A 21,145-nucleotide genomic window follows, 5' to 3' on the forward strand; every position below is an offset into this window, starting at 1 on the left:
CACCAACTCCCGGAGTACAATCAAACTCATGTCCACAGAGTCGGTGATGCCATCCAGCCATCTCATTCTCCGTCGTCCCCTTCTCCTCCCGCCCCCAACTTTTCCCAGCATCAGAGTCTTTTCCAGTGAGTCAACTCGTCGCATGAGGTGGCCAAAGTATTGCAGTTTCAGCTTTAGCATCAGTCCCTCCAATGAACATCCAGGATTGATCTCCTTTAGAATGGACTGGTTGGATCTCCTTGCAGTATAAGGGACTCTCAAGAGTCTTCTCCAACACCACAGTTCAAAAGCATCGATTCTTCGGCGATCAGCTCTCTTCACAGTCCAACTCTCACATCCATACATGACCACGGGAAAAACCAGTACCTATCAATTAATGTTCTCTGGAACAGGAGATCTCTGGTGTTCTCAGGATTTGGACTTAAGCCTCTGCCTCTGGTTTTCAGTCTTATTTTTGTAGTAGGCTCAAGGCTTCTCCCTCTCTTACTTCCAACGCAGTTCCTTCTGTTGAAAAAGCTCTTCTTTATGGTCTCCACCGTGTCTAATTCCCGTCCTGACACCAGGATGCAGTGGTGGACACTTTTGTTTTTTTCTGGCTCACCTGTTCAATCCTGCTGTGGGGAGGGAGGAACGCAGCTAACAAATATCCCTGGTGTCTGTGGGGAGTGCTTGCATTGTCTCGGCTACACTGGGAATGCTCCTGCTCAAGGCGTGTGTGCTTTCCCTGTTTATGCTGCTTAGGTTCTAGGTTGCTCTGCTGGGAGCTCTCCGCCGCTGGCGCTGGGTTGCATGCACTTCCCAGTTCTGAGCTGCTCAGGTTCAGGTCCTCGGGCACTCGACAAAGGCACAGACTTGGCTGGGCCTGCCTTTTGTGTCTTCCCCGGTCTGAGCAGCTCAGGTGACCTGGCGTTTGGCAAGCACGGTTGCTGCGACTTATCACCTTCCCGGTCCCTGCCACTCGGTTTTCTGGGAGTACAACCGGTGCAGCTTCTCAGGCGGATATCGACCGGCCCAAACCCAAGAAGTCCTGGCCAGCAAGGAAGCCTACCTGCAGCTTGGTACAGGAATCCTCTCTGGGTCTGCAGCTGCCCCCGCCCCAGTGCTGGTTGCCCTCCCCGACTGCGTCAGCGGGGGCTGGGCGCTGGGCCGCCCGCTGCCAGCTCACTTTGCACAGCGCCCCGTTCTGTGGGCAGGGCTGGCAGAGTCCTGGGTTGAGGCTTTTCGAAGGCTTTTCCTAGCCTTTTCACATTTTAGCTGCAGCTTCTGCTTTGCGAACTTAAGTTCGCGCCCTCAGTTTTCCCTAGTTTGTTCAAGCCCGGTTCTCCCTCTAAGCACCGCCGCCCGCACCTCCCTCCCCAGCCCCCGCCTGCTAGTAGGGGGCGCGGGTGTCTGCGCTGCTTCTCCGCTGAGAGTTTCCTCTGGGCACTTAGTCTGTGAGTTTTTTTTTTTTAATTAATTTATTTTTTATTGGAGGCAAATTATTTTACAATATTATATTGGTTGGTTTTGCCATACATTGATATGAATTCGCCCTGGGTTTACATAAGTTCCCCCTCCTGAACCCCCCTCCCACCTCCTTCCTCCCTTTATCCTCCCTCTGGGTCATCCCCACATGCCAGCCCCGTATTTTTAATTATTTATGTCTTTTGTCTCCCAGTTATGCGGCCCTCTGAGGTTCCACTCGACAGTATTTCCAGGTGTTTGGAAACTTCTCTCTCTCTTTTTTTTTTTTAAGCCTCCCTTCCCAGGACGGAGCTCTGTCCCTCCCTCTTTTGCCTCTCTTTTTATCTTTAATACTATTTCCTACCACCTTTTGACGACTATGAGCTGCTTTCCTGTGTACCTGATGTCCTCTGCCAGTATTCAGAAGTTGTTTTGTGGGATTTACTCAGTGTTCAAATGTTCTTTTGCTGATTTTGTGGAGGAGAAAGTGGTAGCTCCGTCATATTCCTCCGCCATTTTCCCTGAGTTTATTTTTTTAATGTGTGCTAGAAAGTGTTCAAATTTCATTCTTTTACAAGTTGTTGACCAGTTTTCCTAGCACAATTTGTTAAAGAGATTGTCTTTTCTTGATTGTATAGTCTTGCCTCCTTTATCAAAGAGGAAGTGTCCATAGCTGTGTGAATTTATCTCTTGGCTTTCTGCTTTGTTCTACTGATCAAAGAACAATATTTCTGCCTTTGTCCAGTAGCATACTGTTTTGATGACTGTAGCTTTGTGTTATAGTCTGAAGTCAGGCAGGTAGATTCCTCCAGGTCTATTCTTCTTTCTCAAGATTGTTTTGGCTAGTCAAGGTTTTTTTGTCTCTTTGTTTTTTCCCTCATAAAAATTGTGAAATTATTTTTCAATTCTCTTAAAAAGTACCGTTGTTAGCTTGATAGGGATTGCGTGAATCCATAGATTGCTTTGGGTATTATACTCATTTTCACTATATTGATTCTTCCAATCCATGAACACGGTATATTTCTCCATCTACTTGTGTTATCTTTGATTTCTTTCAGTGTTTTATAGTTCTCTATGTAAAGATCTTTTGTTTCTTTAGGTAGATATATTCCTAAGTATGTTATTCCATTCTCTGCAATGTCGAATGGAATGGGTTCCTGAATTTCTTTCTGTTTTCTCTTTGTTTGTGTATAGGCATGCAAGGGATTGCGGTATGCTACTATTATGTGCTGCCACTTTACAATATATATTGATTAGCTCTAGTAATTTTCTGCTGGTGTCTTTATTTATTTGATGTAGAACATGTTCTTTACAAACAGGAAGAGTGTTATTTGCTCTTTCTCAATTTGCATTATTTTTATATATTTTTCTTCTCTGATTGTTTTGGCTAAAACTTAAACAATTATGTTGAATAGTAGTGGTGAGAGTGGGCACACGTCTTATTCCTGACTTTCGGAAATGCTTTCAATTATTTCCCATTGAAGATACTGCTTGCTGTGTGTTTATCATAGATGGATTTTATTATATCCAGGTATGTGCGATGCAGATGACACTACCCTTATGGCAGAAAGTGAAGAGGAACTCAAAAGCCTCTTGATGAAAGTGAAAGAGGAGAGTGAAAAGGTTGGCTTGAAGCTCAACACTCAGAAAATAAAGATCATGGCATCTGGTCCCATCACTTCATGGGAAACAGATGGAAAAACAGTGGAAACAGTGTCAGACTTTATTTTTGGGGGCTCCAAAATCACTGCAGATGTTGATTTCAGCCATGAAATTAAAAGACTCTTGCTCCTTGGAAGGAAAGTTATGACCAACCTTGATAGTATATTAAAAAGCAGAGACATTACTTTGCCAACCAAGGTCCGTTTAGTCAAGGCAATGGTTTTTCCCGTGGTCATGTTTGGATGTGAGAGTTGGACTGTGAAGAAAGCTGATCGCCGAAGAATCAATGCTTTTGAACTGTGGTGTTGGAGAAGACTCTTGAGAGTCCCTTATACTGCAAGGAGATCCAACCAGTCCATTCTAAAGGAGATCAATCATGGATATTCATTTGAGGGACTGATGCTAAAGCTGAAACTCCAATACTTTGACCACCTCATGCAACGGGTTGACTCACTGGAAAAGACTCTGATGCTGGGAAAGGTTGGGGACGGGAGAAGAAGGGGACGAAGGAGAATTAGATGGCTGGATGGCATCACTGACTCTGTGGACATGAGTTTGAGTGTACTCCGGGAGTTGGTGATGGACAGGGAGGCCTGGTGTGCTGTGATTCATGGGGTCGCGGAGAGTCGGACACGACTGAGCGACTGAACTGAACCGAACTGATGTGCGTTCTATGCCTGCTTTCAGGAGATTTCATCATAAATTGATGAATTTTGTCAAAGCTTCCTCTGTATTTATTGAGAAAATCATGTTTTTTTTTTTTTTAATCTTTCAGTGTGTTAACGTGGTATATCCCATTGGTTGATATGCAAATATTGAAAAATCCTTGCATCACTGCTATAAAGCCCCCTTGGTCATGATGTGTAATCTTTTTAATATACTGTTGGATTCTGTTTGCTAGAAATTTGTTGAAGATTTTGCATGTGTGTTCACCACTGATATTGTCCTGTAGATTTCTTTCTTTGTGGCATCCTTGTCTGGTTTTGGTATTTGGGTATACCATTAAATCTTGGCTGATGTTGAGGTCTTCTCTTAATTTCCACACTCACTATGTGGCCTTTCACCACCACTGCACAGGCAAAGCTTGTAATGGCTTAAGGCTGGTTCAGGTGAGTACTGAAGGGTTGTGGAAAGAAATGGAAAAGGATACCAAAAGGGCAGGATACAGTGCCTAGAGACTCCATTTCCCACATTCCTGGGCCGAGGCATTTCCAACTACTGAAACACCTGTGCCCTACATGTGTATGTTTCCATGCACAAGCTTGTCTTGCCTCTGTTTGTGTGTGTGTTTGTGTGTATCCAGGCCATTGCAGATGCCGACAAGAAGACAGCAGTACATGAGATTTGGAGCAACCAGAAGAGGAGGCACAAGGCATCCACAGAGAGCAGGAGACTGGTTAATATATTTCCATTGTACCTTTGTTCAGGACTTGAAATTGGAAAGAATGGTTGATGATAACTCAGGACAGTGGATCCACAAATCTGAAATGACCTTAAGAGACATAAACACGCTCAGAATGTCTGCTGTGTTGTTATGTGTTTGTACTGGGAGGAAGGTGTTGAGGTTTTGAGGAGTCACCCAGAGCAAATCAAGTGGTGTGAGGCTCTTAAGCCACAATCCTTGGACCCACTGAAGGGCCTACTGTGAGCTGAAACACACAATCTTTCAGAAGCGGAAGCTCCATCGGAACAAAGAAGCTCCGTTATCTGGGGAATCCATAGCTTCTGGCTCAGAATTGTATTCCTTGTGTGGAGCTTGTGGAACTTACAACAAAAATCACTGCAAATGGTGGCTACAGCCAGGAAGTTCAAAGATGCTGGCTACTTGTCGGAAAAGTTATGAACAACTTAGACAACATGTTAAAAACAGGGACATTACTTTGCCAGGAAATGGCCATCTAGTAAAAGCTATGGTTTCCCCAATAGTCATGTAGGGATGTGAATGTTGGTCTTGAAAGGAAGCTGAGCGTGGAAGATTGGATGCTTTTGAATTGTCCTGTTGGAGAAGATTCTTGAGAGTCTCTGGAAAAGCAAGGAGATCCAAGTGGTCCATTCTAAAGGAAATCAGTCCTACATATACATTTGAAGGACTCAGGCTGAAGTGGAAACTCCAATAATTAGGCCATCTGATGCAAAGAACTGACTAACTAGAAAGATCCATGAGGCTGGGAAAGATGAAGGCGGGAGGAGAAGGGAATGACAGAAGATGAGATGGTTGCAGAGCGTCACAGACCCAATGGACATGAGTTTGCATGAACTCTGGAAATTGGTGATGGACAGGGAGGCCTGGCCTGCTGCAGTCCATGGGTTCTCAAAGAATCAGGCAGGACTGAGTGACTGAACTAAACAGAACTGATAGAGAATTTAGTATTGAATGGAGGACAAGTGAATGTCCATGTTTTCAAAGGTGACGTACAGGGGATTCCATATATAGTGTAGGAAAGTGTGCACAGAGAAATTACTTTATGTAATATAAAGAATTCAAAATTTCATTCCCTGTATGTTGATTTCGCTATTGCCTGCAGGCAAATGTATGTCAAGCTTATCAAATGACACATATAGAGTATTTCATCTCATTAAATAATAAATGTAGCCATATTTTCAAATGTAGAATATAAAGCATTCCCTATTTCAGATATTAAACCTGGGTTCATATTTTAATAAAGAAAATAAGAGAATTCCACAGAGCACTCAAGAGAAGAAAATCTACACATTGCTATGCATATGTTACACGTCACATCTATCCTGCCATAGGGAGAAAAATCAGTGTTCAGATTTCTTATATGGAATAGAAGGATTCTGTATTTCATATAAGAATATAGGAGGTAAGATTTCCATATTTGAAATATGAGAAATTCATATATCACGGTCAATATCTGTAATCAAATTTTCATATCTGAAATATGTGAACTTTATATGTACTCTTACATATTCTATAGCCTTGTTTCTATATGAGAAATGAAGCAAACCTCAATTTTCCATATCACAAATTCCTCATCAGGTGAATTAATAATAGTATATATGCAATAGAGAGAATTCTATATTGCATGTAGGAAACACAGCTTGCAGATTTAAGTATGTGAGATATGCAACATTCCGTATTTCCTTTAGAAACATTGACACCTAGATGGAGACATATGGTACATAAAACATACAGTATTTCATGCAAAAAAATATGTGCCTTGATTTTTATATGTGAAATTTAGATAATGGCAAAATTCAGGGGAGATGATCTGCACCTAGGTTCATGCATGAATTACAGAGTTTTCACATTTCATGGTGTAAAAATCTGCACACAGATTGTCATAAGTGAAATAAAAATAATGACATTATATGTGACAAAGTTTGGGCTCAGAGTTAGATCTTGGAAGGACTGAGAGTTTCATATTTAATGTAGGGAAATGTGTGACCTGATTTTCAACAGAATTTAAAAACATCATGTAGTAAAACCTGCACACAGAGGCAGATGGATTGGAAAAGAATGTATGGTGCCTATAACAGTCTGATGCCAGGAAGGATTGGGGGTGGGAGGAGACGGAGATGACAGAGAAAGAGATGGATGGATGGCATCACCGACTCGATGGACATGAGTTTGAGTAAACTCCGGGAGTTGGTGATGGACAGGAAGGCCTGGCATGCTGTGATTCATGGGGTCGCGGAGAGTCAGACACGACTGAGCGACTGAACTGAACTGAACTCAGCAACTGAACTGAATTAACTGAGCTGATACAGAAAAAAGCAGTATTACTCAGCTATATAAGGGAATGCATTTGTCTCACTTTGAACGAGGAAGATGAACATGGAGCCTCTTATATAAAGTCAGAAAGAGAAAAAACAATACTGAATATCAATCCATGTATTTGAAATTTAAAAAGATGGAACTGACAATCCTATATACTGGGCATCGTATAAGACGCGGACATAAAAAACAGACTTGTGGACTGAGTGGGATAAGGCGAGGTTAGGATGATTTGAGAGAATAGCACGGAAACTTATATATTGCCATGTATATGTAAAATAAATGACCAGTGGGAATTTGGTAGAGGACACAGGACACACAAAGTCATTCTCTAGACAACCCAGAGAGAGAGAGTGGGGAGGAATTTGGAAGAGGGATTAAGGTAGGGGTGTGTGTGAGGAACACATGCATAGCTTGGGCTGATTCAATTTATTAATGCAAAACCCCTCACAATATTGTAACGTAGCGAACTTTCATTAAAATGAATAAATGAATGAAAAGATTATTCACCACACTATTGCACAATGGCCAGGAACCTCGGAACGATTGTGGGAGGAGAGAGAGATGCCAAAGCACATCCAAAGTAAGTGCGATGATGAAAAGAGAAACGAATGATGGATAGTGAGGCACAGCTCTGTACAAAGGAGACTCACTGATTTCTTCGGAAGAGTGATAGAAGTTGAGCACAAAATGAGGAAGCACCTGTAGCTGGGGTCATTGGTCATGGAATAAGAGTACAGAGGCACAGTGCAGCTGAGTCATCTGTAAATCTGAGCAGTGACTTTTGTATGGTCAGGCTGCTTCATCTACCCCAAGATTCCCTAGTGAGAACCTGTTTTTCAGTGGTGTACACACATGCTGTCTCATCCAGCTACCCTCACGCACTGGTGTCACTCTGTGTTACACAGATGCTCAGTTTCTCCACAAGGGAAATAAATGACCCAGGTTCCTGGGAACATGCCTGTCAGTGCCCATCCCCCAGTCTCCTCACTTGGTCTCCTCTCAGTTACCTTTCGTGATGTGGCCTTCTACCTGAACTAGTACTGAGTATTTGGCCCCAGAAACTGAATAATGATATGCCAGGGAAACCAGCAAAGTCAGCACAAGGTTGGTCAGACCCAGAACTCACCAAGCACTCCAAATGGAACTGCCAATTCTGCGAAGGCGCAGAGGGAGCCCACATCTACAATCCTGCTAGATCCTGCTAAATTTTGGTCGCAGAACAACCTGAAGAAGCTCACGCTGTTGCTATAATTGTGGTGCCTGTGGGACTGTATGTTTTACGTTCAAATCCCTCGTGCCACTGAATTGGAGGGGGATGACTTGCTGATTCAGGATGCTCCAGGACAGAAAGAGTATGGGGAAAGGACCTAAATCACCTACCAAGGCTAACCTATCCCTTTCCGTCCCCACTCTCCATATCCAGGGTGCTGCCTCATACCAGTGATGCTGACTACTCCTTAACAATCAGTTCACTGCCACTGCTTCTTGCGAAAGAACAGTGTGCGGTTACATCAATCCGTGGGTTGCCTGAGTTCCTCCACTTGCCAGGACAAACTCAAGGTAGGCGGGGTGTGAAACCTCATTACATGAAAGCTGTCCTTTCCTCTTTTCAGGGGAAAAATGTGTACCTACCCCTTCACACTCACCGTCCTGTCGCATGACATTGTCTCCAGTCTGACATTCAAGTTCATCATGTAGCAGCAAAGCATGTCTTCTTCATGGCATCTCATCAAGGCTGTCATCTGGGAATGGTTTACAAACTGCTTTGGGTCAAGGAGCCTCTAGATGATAGAGGTGACAGGGATGGAAGACAATATTTAGTCTAGCGTCTTCCAACATCATCTGAATTTTTTTTTAAATTTATTTTATTGGAGGCAAATTACCTTGCATTAATATATTGGTTGGTTTTTGCCATACATTGACACAAATCCGCCCCGGCTGTACATGTGTTCCCTTTCTTGAACCCCCCTCCCACCTCCCTCTTCCCCATATGCTCCCTCCAGGTCATCCCCGTGCACCAGCCCCAAGCATCCTGTATCATGCGTCGAACCTGGACTGGTCACCTATGATAATATACATGCTACAATGCCGTCCTCCCCAGTCATCCTACCTTCAACCTCTCCCACAGAGTCCCAAAGACTGTTCTATATACCTATGTCTCTTTTGCAGTCTCGTATACATGGTTAAGGTTACCATCTTTCTAAATTCCATATATATGCGTTAGTATACTGTATTGATGTTTTTATTTCTGGCTTACTTCACTCTGTATAATAGGCTCCAATTTCATCCACCTCAATATAACTGATTCAAATGCATTCTTTTGGATGGCTGAAAAATACTCCATTGTGTATACGTACCAAAGCTTTTTTATCCATTCATCTGCAGATGGACCTCTAGGTTGCTTCCATGTCCTGGCTATTATAAACAGTGCTGCAATGAACATTGGAGTACGTGTGTCTCTTTCAATTCTGGTTTCCTCGGTGTGTATACCCAGGAGTGCGATTGCTGGATCATAAGGCAGTTCTATTTACAGTTTTTTGAGGAATCTCCATACTGTTCTCCATAGTGGCTCAACTAGTTTGCATTCCCACCAACAGTGTAAGAGGGTTCCGTTCTCTCCACACCCTCTCCAGCATTTATTGCATGTAGACTTTTGGATAGCAGCCATTCTGACTGGTGTGAAATGGTATCTCATTTTGGCTTTGATTTGCATTTCTCTGATAATGAGGGATGGTGAGCATTTTTTCATGTGTTTGTTAACCATCTTTATGTCTTCTTTGGAGAAAAGTCTGTTTAGTTCTTTGGCCCATTTTTTGATTGGGTCACTTATTTTTCTGAAATTGAGCTGCAGGAACTGCTTGTATATTTTGGAGATTAACCCTTTATCAGTTGCTTCATTTTCCATTATTTTCTCCCATTCTGAAGCCTGTCTTTTCACCTTGCTTATAGTTTCCTTTGCTGTGCAGAAGATTTTGATTTTAATTAGGTCCCATTTGTTTATTTTTGCTTTTATTTCCAAAATGCTGGGAGGTGGGTCTTGAAGGATCCTGCTATGATTTATGTTGGAGAGAGTTTTGCCTACGTTCTCCTCTAGGAGTTTTATAGAATCTGGTCTTACATTTAGCTCTCTAATACATTTTGAGTTTATTTTGGTGTATGGTCTTAGGAAATGTTCTAGATCCATTCTTTTACAAGTGGCTGACCAGTTTTCCCAGCACCACTTGTTAAAGAGACTGTCTTTTCTCCATTTTATATTCTTGCATATTCTGAATTTAATTTGCAACTTTCAGCGTGTCACCTTCTGCTAACCCAGAATGTTTGAAGGCCAAAAAAACCCAGTCTTTGCATATCAAAGTATTCCCAAAAGGAGGTGCTGTTCTATCCAGAAGGCCCTGAAATCCATCTTCAGTTCAGAACAGTTCAGTGGCTCAGTCGTGTCTGACTCTTTGTGATCCCATGTACCACAGCACTCCAGGCCCCCCAGTCCATCACCAACTCTGGGAGTTCACTCAAACCCATATCCATCGAGTCAGTGAGGCCATCCTGCCATCTCATTCTCTGGCGTCCCCTTCTCTTCCTGCCCCCAATCCCTCCCAGCATCAGAGTCTTTTCCATTGAGTCAACTCTTCACATGAGGTGGCCAAAGGATAGGAGTTTCAGATTTAGCACCAGTCCTTCCAATGAGCACCCAGGACTGATCTCCTTTAGAATGGACATTCATCTTGGACTCCTGAAAATTAGCTTATTCCTGGAAAACACAGCCTGCTCGCTAGGACTAGCATGAGCACTTCGAAATTCCAACAACCTCACCCTCAAATTCACTTAGTGTTTTGGACAGGATCTGTGTAGCACACAACCCATTTTTCTGAAGAGTCTGTCCCTGGTGCTAATGGCAATTCTGACTAAGAGAGCTGCAAGGAAAGACCAAGTATCAATATGTGCTCATCAGAACAACAGGGACATCACCCATAAATCAGGAACTGATTGGCAGGATTGCAGCCACACCCATTATTCAGTAAATATAGTTTGTATCCACGCCTCCAGATCTGCAACTCTTTTTCACATAGCCCAGATAAAATGGATGCCACAAGCAGCCAATGGGCCCACAACTTTGACCCAGAAGTGACAGATTCCTCGGGTATGGAATTTTTGTGTTCTAGACAGGTCTTCCGTTTCTGACCGATAGTGTGTTTCATCAGAGATTAGGCCACTTGGCATCCACAGGGAGGGCTTTGACAGAGAATGAGATGGCTGGATGGCATCACCGACTTGATGGACATGAGTGAGTGAGCTCAAGGAGTTGGTGATGGACAAGGAGGCCTGGCGTATTGTGATTCATGGGGTCGCGGAGAGTCAGACAAGACTGAGTAACGAACTGACTGACTGACTGACTGTCCTGAGTTTTCACTGGTCATCCAGGAAAGAGCACACAAAGAAATTCATAAATGTAATATAAAAAATTCAATATTTCCTTCCACTGTGTTGAGTTCCATATTTCATGCATGAAAATCCATGCCTAAAATTTCAGCTGTTATACATAGAGTATTCCTTCTCATTACATATTTAATTTATGAATAACAGCACACATACTTTCAAATGTAGACTATAAACCATTCCCAATTCAAAAATTAAACCTGGGTTCATATTTTAATAAGGGAAGTACAGATAATTCCACATTTCAGGAAGGAATATCAACACCCAGCTATTTATATGGGAAATAGAGCATCTGGCACGGCAAGAGGTGAAAAGTTGGTGTCCAGATTTCTTTTATCAAATACAAGGGTTCTCTATTTCATATACATATATCTGATGCAAGATTTCCATATTGAAACATAGAATGTTCCATATTTCATGGACAAATCTGCACTCAAATTGTATGTCTTATTGCACACTCTGTAGTTTGGTTTTCATATGAGAAAGGAACAAAATTCCAAAATTTCCATTTCTAAATCTCCTTGTCATGTGAATTAAAGTGAATATGTGTCAAATATAGAGAATTCTATATTGCATGTAGGAAATTCTGCTTGCAAAATTAAGTATGTGAGATACAGAGAACCTCATATTTAAGTTAGATACATTAACACCTAGATGGAAATATATGACATATAAAGCATATCTTATTTCATGAAACAGGTGGATGAAACTAGAGCCTAGTATACAGAGTGAAGTAAGCCACAAAGAAAATAACCAATACAGTATACTGAAACATATATATGGAATTTAGAAAGATGATAATGATAACCCTGTATACGAGACAGCAAAAGAGACACAGATGTATAGAACAGTCTGTGGGCTCTGTGGGAGAGGGCTCGGGGGAAGGGTTAATTTGGGAGAATGACATTGAAACATGTGTAGTATCATATGGAAATGAATCTCCAGTCCAGGATCGATGCATGAAACAGGATGCTCGGGGCTGGTGTACTGGGATGAACCAGAAGGATAGGATGGGGAGGGAGGTGGGTTCACGATGGGTAACACATGTACACCCGGGGCAGATACAAGTCAATGTATGGCAAAATCAGTACAATGATGTAAAGGAATTAGTCTCCAATTAAAATAAATAAATTTAGAAAAATAAATAAAATATCTAATTTAAAAAAAAGAAAGAAAAGGTGTGCCTTAAATTTATATGTGAAATTTAGATGATTCCAAAATTCTGGTAAGATTATCTGCACCCATTTTCACGAATGAACCTCAGAGGTTCCATATTTCATGAGGGAAAAACTGCATCGAGTTTGTCAGAGTTGAATTAGAAATGATTTTATATTATATGTGAATATGTGATAAAATCCGAACTCAGTTAGATCTAGGAAATACTGAGAATATCATATATAATGTAGGAGAAAGGACACATTGATTTTCTACAGAATTTCAAAACTTCATGCAGCAAAATATAGACATAATAGTAGATGAATAGATAAGGAAGATGTGGTCTACATACTCAGCTCGTATATTTCACTCAGCTATAATAGTGAAAGCATTTGACTCACTTCTAATGATGTGGATGAATACGGAGCCTCATTTACAGAGTAAAGTCAGAAAGAGAAAGACGAATACTGAATATCAATGTATGTGTTTGGAATTTTAAAAGATGGTACTGATAATCCTATATGCAAGGCATACTATAAGAGTCGGACCTAACGAATAGACTTCTGGACTGAGAGGGATAAAGCGAGGGTGGGATAAGATTTGAGAGACTAGCACAGAAAAATAAACATTACCATATGAATGTGAAATAAATGACCAGTGTGAGTTTGACACAGGAACCTGGAGACCTAACTTCGTGCTCTGGGATAGCCCAGAGAGAGAGAGTGGGCAAGAAGTTGGGAGGGGATTCGGGAACTGTGTGTGTGTGTGTGTGTGGAACACCAGTATGCCTAGGGCTGATTAATCTTGATACATGGCAAAAAACCATTACAATATTGTAAAGTAATTACCCTCCAATTGCACGAAATAAATTAATAAAAAGTTTATTCACCGTTGTACTGCACAAAGGCCAGTAATCTCAGAAGGATTGGGGATGTGAGAGAGATGCAAAGGAAATTACAGGTTAAATGCGATCAAAAAAGAGAAACCAACGGTGGAATGTGGGTCATATGTTTGTACAAATTGAAACACTAACTTTTGTGAAAAGGGACTTTCAAGAGGAATAGTAGCTGAGCCCAAATTTAATTCGAGACTCTGGGTGGGGTTGTTGGCCATAGAATGACAGCAGAGAGGCTCAGTGAAACCGAGTCATTTTGCAATCTGAGTACTGAATTTGGTTAAGTTGCTTCATCTATCTCAGTCTTCCCTAGTGCATAGTTCTTCACACTTCTGGCTCATCCTGATTCCCTTATGCCCTGGTGTCACTCTGTGGTCCATGGAGGATCAGTTTCTCCATAGGGTTAATAAATGACCCACATTCCTGTAAAAAAAATGTCATTGCCCAGCCTCCAGTCTCGATACTTGGCCTCCTCCAAGTTACCTCTCATGGAGGAACCTTCTCCCTCAATTAATACTGAAATGGTTTTGGACATAGATTCTTAATGATGATCTTCCAGGAAACGAGCAAAGTCTGCACAGGGCTCGTGGGATGCTGAGGCTCCCTGTTCGCTGGCAATTTCTCCACATCAATTGCCAATTCTGTGGAGGCTCAGTTTGATCCCACATCTGCACTCCGTCTAGATCCTTCTATTTTTGCCTGAGAACCATTCGAAAAATTTTCGGCTGCTCTAGCAAAGACAGTGACTGTTTTTGTTATCATCAAACCTTAGAGGGTAACAGGCAAGAAGACCAATGATCTTCAAATGGGAGAAATAGGCCACAAGTATCAGACAATTTTTATCTCTCTCTTAAGTGGCAGGAGGAAACAAACCATAAATTTCAGATTGTTTCCCCTTCTGTATACAGATTTAAAAGGAGGTTTCTTTTAAACTTCTGTGCTGCCATGCGGACACCTGCTTAGAACTGAACTTAACTTTTCTCAGGTCTTAATCCAACCAATGCCTTTTTCATAAGGGAAAGTTTTTCTTAAGCTATGTTAATGAACAATGCACTTTCCCTTTGCTCTGTCTTTTTCAAGACAGTTCTGCCTAAGATTCATAGCCTACTTGACAAAGCACAATGTTTGTCTAACATAAATTTTCTCTTAAGTTATGATAATGATGATGTGTTTGCTGGGAAAGCTAAGCCATTTTATGGCTTAGAACAAAACACATTGTGTCAATGTTATCTCAAAATGTATGTTGTGGGTGAGGATCTATGAGTTTTGAGACATTTTCTTTCTCTAATTAGCATCCTGTTAGTACTTATATAAACTTTGACTAAAGAGAGGCAAGGGGACACTCTTTCTGCCCCCTTCTAATGTCTATGTCAGAAGCTTTCATTATCTCTTTTTTACTCTTATTACACAAAATAAAACCTTATTACACAGATGCACTGCATGATGAAGCATCCTAAGTGGCCACAGATTGAATTCCTGTACTCCCCAGGCCACAAATCCCAGTGTTTTTCACTGTATCTCATAAGCAACTTTTCCAATCCTGAGTACAGCTGAGTTGCAGTGGAATGAGATGCTCGGTATCATGTAGGAAAAGGAGTATGATAGATGGACCAAAATCATCTGGCAAATTAAACCCACGCCTTTCTGTCCCTACCCTTGACATCCATAGAGCTTTCTCTTACAACTGGTGCTAATGAGATACCCCTTAACAGTCACCTCATTCTGGAGTTTCCAGTTGTTTTAACAGAGCAATCTGAGCTTCCAACACCCTACTACTTTCCTGTATAACCCAGAATTTCAAGAATAACTCCCTGGAAACTCTACTCTGGTACACTGCCTCTGGTAACTTATGACATGCTTTCCCTGTCAAACTGTATGGCTTCTATTCAAATGCAAGCCAAAAGGACTCTCCTATAGTCATTTGCTCAGACATACAGGTATAGTGATTCCCAGGCTGTGCTGGCACTGTGCCTTTGGAGATCGCAATACCCAGAGCCCCCAATTCATTTGGCTCCCGTCTCCTGACCACTGCTGTCACCCCCGGCCCTCTCCTGCTCCTGTTCTTTCTACTCCTCCTGAGCAACTGACCCCCAAGAAGTGGCAGTGAATACACGACATTGGCCCTGAAGTCAGCGATGCCCTGGATGATGGCAATTATCTGATTAAAGGGATGCCTTCTCCTCTGATGGCCCTTCCTCTGGAGCCAAAGATAGGCTTTGGGGTCTTTCTCATTCTCGAAGCTCAGCTGCACCTGTAGGGCCACCAACACCTTCTGTAATTCCAGTGGGGGCTGGTCGCTCTAGACTCCTGTCCTTGGATGTTCCTTGCCTTACTCCCCCAGGTCCTGCTAATACGCCTGGGAGTACTCCTGCTCCTGCTCCCCCTCTGCCATTACTCGAACTTCCTCAGTGCAAGGTCTTCAACCAGCAGTTGGAACTCTTACCTAATTCCCGAACCTCTTGCTCTTTCAGGGCCCTGCTTTCCTAACAGTGGCTTCCTCACCCGGTGTGCCAACTTGTCCGTGATACATTCCCAGATGGATCTACCATACCAGCGGGTCCAGAGCCCCATGCACCTTGCAAACCCACACTCACAACTAAGCAGATTCAGGTTGGTCCAGGGGTGCTCCCACCTTCCTCTGGTCTCACTCTCCATGTGGCACTGGTATTGGCCCAGAACTGCAAAGGAACTAGACACCAAAGCACAGCAGGTTCCCCTAAGCTCAGCCATTCCCCACTAATTGGTTTCTTGCCTACAACCTATGAGCAGGGAATGTGAAACATGATTGTCCCAGAGCCTTGTGACATCACACATGCATAATATGTTGGTGAGAGGGGACTCACTTCTACAACCTGACCTCCACACCCTATCATGAAAAAATCAAATGGAATTGACAGGCCTTTTCTCACAGGAACAACCCCCTTGTAATAATGGGCAATCTGGCAGCAGTGACCCCGTTGCCAAAATTGGCTCAAGACAAAGTTGTGGTGAGCCCTCAGAAACTGTTTCAGTGAGCAACAATGGAGAAGAGCCTGAGCAGTGAGTGGGACAGCAGGGCCAGTAACAACCAAATCAAGGATTAGGAACCTGATGCTGCAACCCTCCTCAAGCTTGAAATTGCCTCTGGGGCAGTGTGTGACTGCCTGTACTGAGGAGTCCACTCTGGTAAGAGAAGGTATCCCTGAGGGTCAGAGGTGCTCAACTTGGACTCAAACTGCAAGTCCTGGGCAGGGAGTTGGGTTGGGTGGCGCACACACTGACCTCACCTTCGGTCAGTTGCTGCAGAGTCCGTCCAAAAACTTGTGCCTTGGGTTACAGCAGTGTCAGGAATGCAGTCAATCTCTGAGGAAGGAGTATATCACTTCCCTTGGCTCTCTGTCTGGTCCCCACACGTACCCCCTAACCAAATCATCCTGGAAAACCTGGCCCAAAATCTGTTAGCTCCAGGCAAAGGGACACCAATGCAAAAAGGGAACACAGGTGTTTCATTAACTGAAATACCAGTGGGTCATATGAATAGAGAGATTTCCTTATTTCCTCGGAAATTCTCCATTCTGATCTTCAGATGTAAATTAGAGAATTCCAACTTACATGAAGAAGGATTACTTCCTAGATCTTTATATGGGACCTATAGAGAATTTGATGGGGGAAATTGTTGTCTGGACATACATGAGAAATACAAATATGTTCATTTTTCTTGGGGAAGAAAATTGTTGTGTTGATATAAATGAGCAATACAAAGACTTTCATATTTCATGAAGAAACAGTGGTGGCCAGAATTTCAATTTTGAAATAGAGCTAATTCCGAACCCATATTGCTTTCCCATATCTTAATTACATCTTTCATGTCAGTAAAACTTGATTGCGATGTTTATATAGGATATATACAATTTTACAATTCAACCAGGAAAATGCAGACACAATTTTCACATATGAAGTATCTAAAGTTCCATATTGAGGAAGGAAAAATGTGTACCTTTATCCATATGTGAAACATACAAGATTCAAAATATGATAAAAGACATATGTAAGAAGATTTTCAAACATCAAACACAGATTTCTCATTTCACATAGAGAAATCTACACCCTTATTTTCTCATGTGAAATATAGATTATTACAAACATAATGCAGGAAAACCATCATTTAGGTTTCCTGAAGCTTGAAGTAGATCATCCAAAGCTAGCGCTCTGGAACAACCAAGAATAGGGTAGAGATGGACGTGGGAAGGGCTTGACGGTGGAAAGGACACATTGATACCTGTGACATATTAATGTTGATAAATGGCAGAAATCATCACAGTATTATATAGCATTTATACTCCCGATAAAATAAAAATTACAGTTTGAAAAAATGCAAAAGAAGAAAGGACTCTATTCATTGCTTAATCATTACGTAAATGGAAAATGGATAAAAAAATGAACATGTACAGATGAAATTGATTCATTGTGACTTACTTAAACAAAATTTTAAAGAGACTATAGTTCAATAACTATAAGAGAAGGGAATGGCACTCCACTCCAGTATTCTTGCCTGGAAAATCCCATGGACGGAGGAGACTGGTAGACTGCAGTCCATGGGGTCGGGAAGAGTTGCATACGATTGAGTGACTTCACTTTCACTTTCATTATAGTTTAGTAAAAAATGGTTAAAAATAGTGCATCAACTGTACCTCCATCAAAGAATAAATAAACGATTGTCATGTTTGCACTATGTATGTTATTGAGGACATTATGCCAGGTAAAGTGCTTAAGTTAGAAGAAGCAAAATTTTGATAATCCCATAATGCTGTTAAAATACCTGAATTATAGAAACAGAGAGTGGAGTGTGGTTTCTGAGCTAGTGGAAATGGACCACGATGATCCAGGTTACCAACTTTTAGTCACAGGTTGAATGATCTCAACACAGAAGACTGTAATAGAGGCAGGATGGACATGGAATGGCAGCCCTTAGGACAGGAACATAAGCGAAGTTTGAAGTCCAACTTCACCAACAGCAAACTTCTCAGCAGAGTGTAGTGAAAGATGTATTGCAACCTTCCATGTTCTCTGGCCTTGGGCTGAGTAGCGAGCAGCAGAGTTTCAAAACAGACTGTGTCTTGCAGAGGTTCAGAGTCCTTGCTAGAGACACTCACGGACTTGGTCCATGTTTCAAAGTAATAGCCAATGTACCCTATCCCCACATTCATGACCTATGGTCGTGGCAATTTGCGTGGGTCACTGTCTGTGGGATCTGGTGCCCCATTTGGATAAACTGAGGAGACTGAAGGCCAACTGCATACTGGGCACATGTTTTCCTAATTGAAGATGTGTGGGTATTGTATGAGGATCTTGGTAAGAGGAAGGAAGAGAGAACTGAGAGATACCTCCTCAGCTGGGAGTGGGCACTGTGGCAGGACCAAGAATGGGTGCTGGATACATTTTCCCAGACAGAGAGCCAGCATGCACAGGGACACCCTCCTCCTAACCAGGACGGTGGAAGGTGAAAGTCAAAAGTGGGCCCCTTTCCTTTATGTGTAGGGAATTTTATATTTATTTCTGTGGAGGTTTACAGGAACACAGTTACCTGACCCTGACTTTACCTCAAGAACAGAGGGTCTACAGGAAGATGGTTGCAACAGCTAATCACACCCTTCCCTCAACTTTTCTGTACATGGGCTTTTCTGAAAACTGTTGGGACGGGTTCTGTTCAATTCAGTTCAGTCGCTCAGTCTTGCCCGACTCTTTGCGACCCCATGAATCACAGCACTCCAGGCCTGTTAGCGTTTTTCAAAGGTATCACCCACCCAATTTCTTACAACAAAAATAGCCCAGCAATAAAAACAACTTGGTTTTAAACACTTATATTCTGATATTGCTTAGCCTAACTATGCTGGGCACTTGGGTATTTGGTAACAGTAGCACCTTATCTCTCAAGATTTTGGAAGGTAATTGACTATCTGAAACCACATTCAAACCCACACTCTTTCATGAAAGTATGAGAAGATGTATTCTTCTATGCAAAACAAACTACAAAAGGCTGATGGTTACCCCAATTACCAGGTGAATCTAGACAAACTGAAAAAATGTTGTCATTAAGTCTACCTGTTAGTTTCAAAATTCTGTAATGAACTGATTTGCTAGCATAAACATATAGAGTATATCTTTTTGTCTTTACAATTTTTTAGAAGTTTCCTTATTATGATCATCATCTTATGGCTTAGTATTCATTCACAAACAGAACAGTTTTCCTTCCCATATGTCTTTGTGGTGAGGATTTCTAGATTGGTTAACAAACAAGCAAACAAACAAAAACTGAAATTTGGTTTCATCTATATTACCCCTGCGCAACCCATTTTTCTTAACCAGCTGCTTTCTACGTTCAGGAGTTCTGTCTACTGGGGTGAACATGGTAAACAGATTCATATACAGCAGTACCAAATGGAAAGAAGAGACTCAATATGATACAATGAGTTGTTTTCTCTCGAAATCTGTATGTTAAAGCTCTATCTCTCTGTACTTTATATTTAGTGAAACTGTGAGGAAATTATAGTTCTTTCTGACCCTATTTGGAAATAGGACCTCTAGATTGGTAATTGAGTTAATATGATTGGCATTTTGTAAGAAAAGCAGATCAGTCAGAGACAAAACAGAAACATTACTATGTGAAGACAAAGCCAGAAAATGGCTGGTAAAAAAAAATAAAAGAGGTCTCAGATGAAAAAAAATCAGCTGACTTTAATTACTGCCTTGAACCTCAGAAGTTTGGAATACATTTCCCGATGCTCCCTGGTATAGGACACTTTGTTATGGCAGCTTTAGCAAACCAATATATGTGCTTCTCTTGAAAAGCATCTGTCAATACCAAAAGAAGTCTCCTTTTCTTACATAAGTTTTCAGGGAATGGAAACTGGCAAAGAACTCACTTATCCATCGATTGGTTACTCCCACAAAGTCCTAGTGCTCCCTAAGAGTTGCATTCTTTCTTTAGAAATCAGCTGTGTTAATACTTATTCCTACTTCATGGTTAAAGGTGACCTAGGAAATATTACAATGATCATAATTTACAGGAACTGGTAGAAGAAAATAAGCACAAGGGAAAACAGGCTGACATTGAAAATGCACAACCCTCTCCACTTATCTATTCCATACACCATGTTTAATTCCTTAGGAGAAAAGTGGTAGTGGCCAAGTTTTTGCTTCCTGATGCTTTGGGGAAATCATAAAGTTGTGAAGTTGTGGTGACCATGCCAACCTAAACATTCCCAAACCAAAACACTAGGTTTCAGTAGCCATGGTGCAGCCTAGAGGATAACAAATCCTCCCAAACCATTGGAGCCACCTGGCCCTTTACAACAGACAATTGGCCAGGGATGTTTGTGTCAGCATCTCTATGGCAGGATTTGTGGTTTATGACTGCCACTCTTATCTCCAACCCTCTCGATGCCTGAGAAGCCCAAGAGACCACAGTTCTAGGTTTTAGACTAAATATATTAAATATACAGGAAAAAAATCCAATCCAAACTGAAGGGCTCCAACCAATGGAGATGCATAGATGGTCCTCAACCACACGAAAGGCTGTTGTGAGCAGCAATACCACAGCTTGAAGCAAGCTCACCATTAACATCTGCAGCCCATGCCAGACACATATACCCAGTATCGATAGAGAGGGTACATTTGAAGTCCACTATCAACCCGGGTTCAATCCCTGGGTAGGGAAGATCTCCTGGAGAAGGAAATGGCAACCCAATCCAGTACTCTTGCCTGGCAAATCCCATGGATCGAGGAGCCTGGTAGGCTACAGTCCATGGGGTCGCAAAGAGTCATACACGACTGAG

At 42.0% G+C, this 21,145-nt stretch overlaps 1 pseudogene; it reads left to right on the forward strand.

The window, feature by feature from the left end:
* Positions 1-4,418: 4,418 nt before the first annotated feature.
* Positions 4,419-21,145, forward strand: part of LOC148773163 (testis-specific Y-encoded protein 3-like) — a 400,952-nt pseudogene continuing 384,225 nt past the window's right edge.

This window comes from Moschus berezovskii, chromosome Y (genome assembly GCF_049115385.1).
Source record: "Moschus berezovskii isolate FMDL1 chromosome Y, NW_MosBer_1.0, whole genome shotgun sequence".
NCBI lineage: Eukaryota > Metazoa > Chordata > Mammalia > Artiodactyla > Moschidae > Moschus > Moschus berezovskii.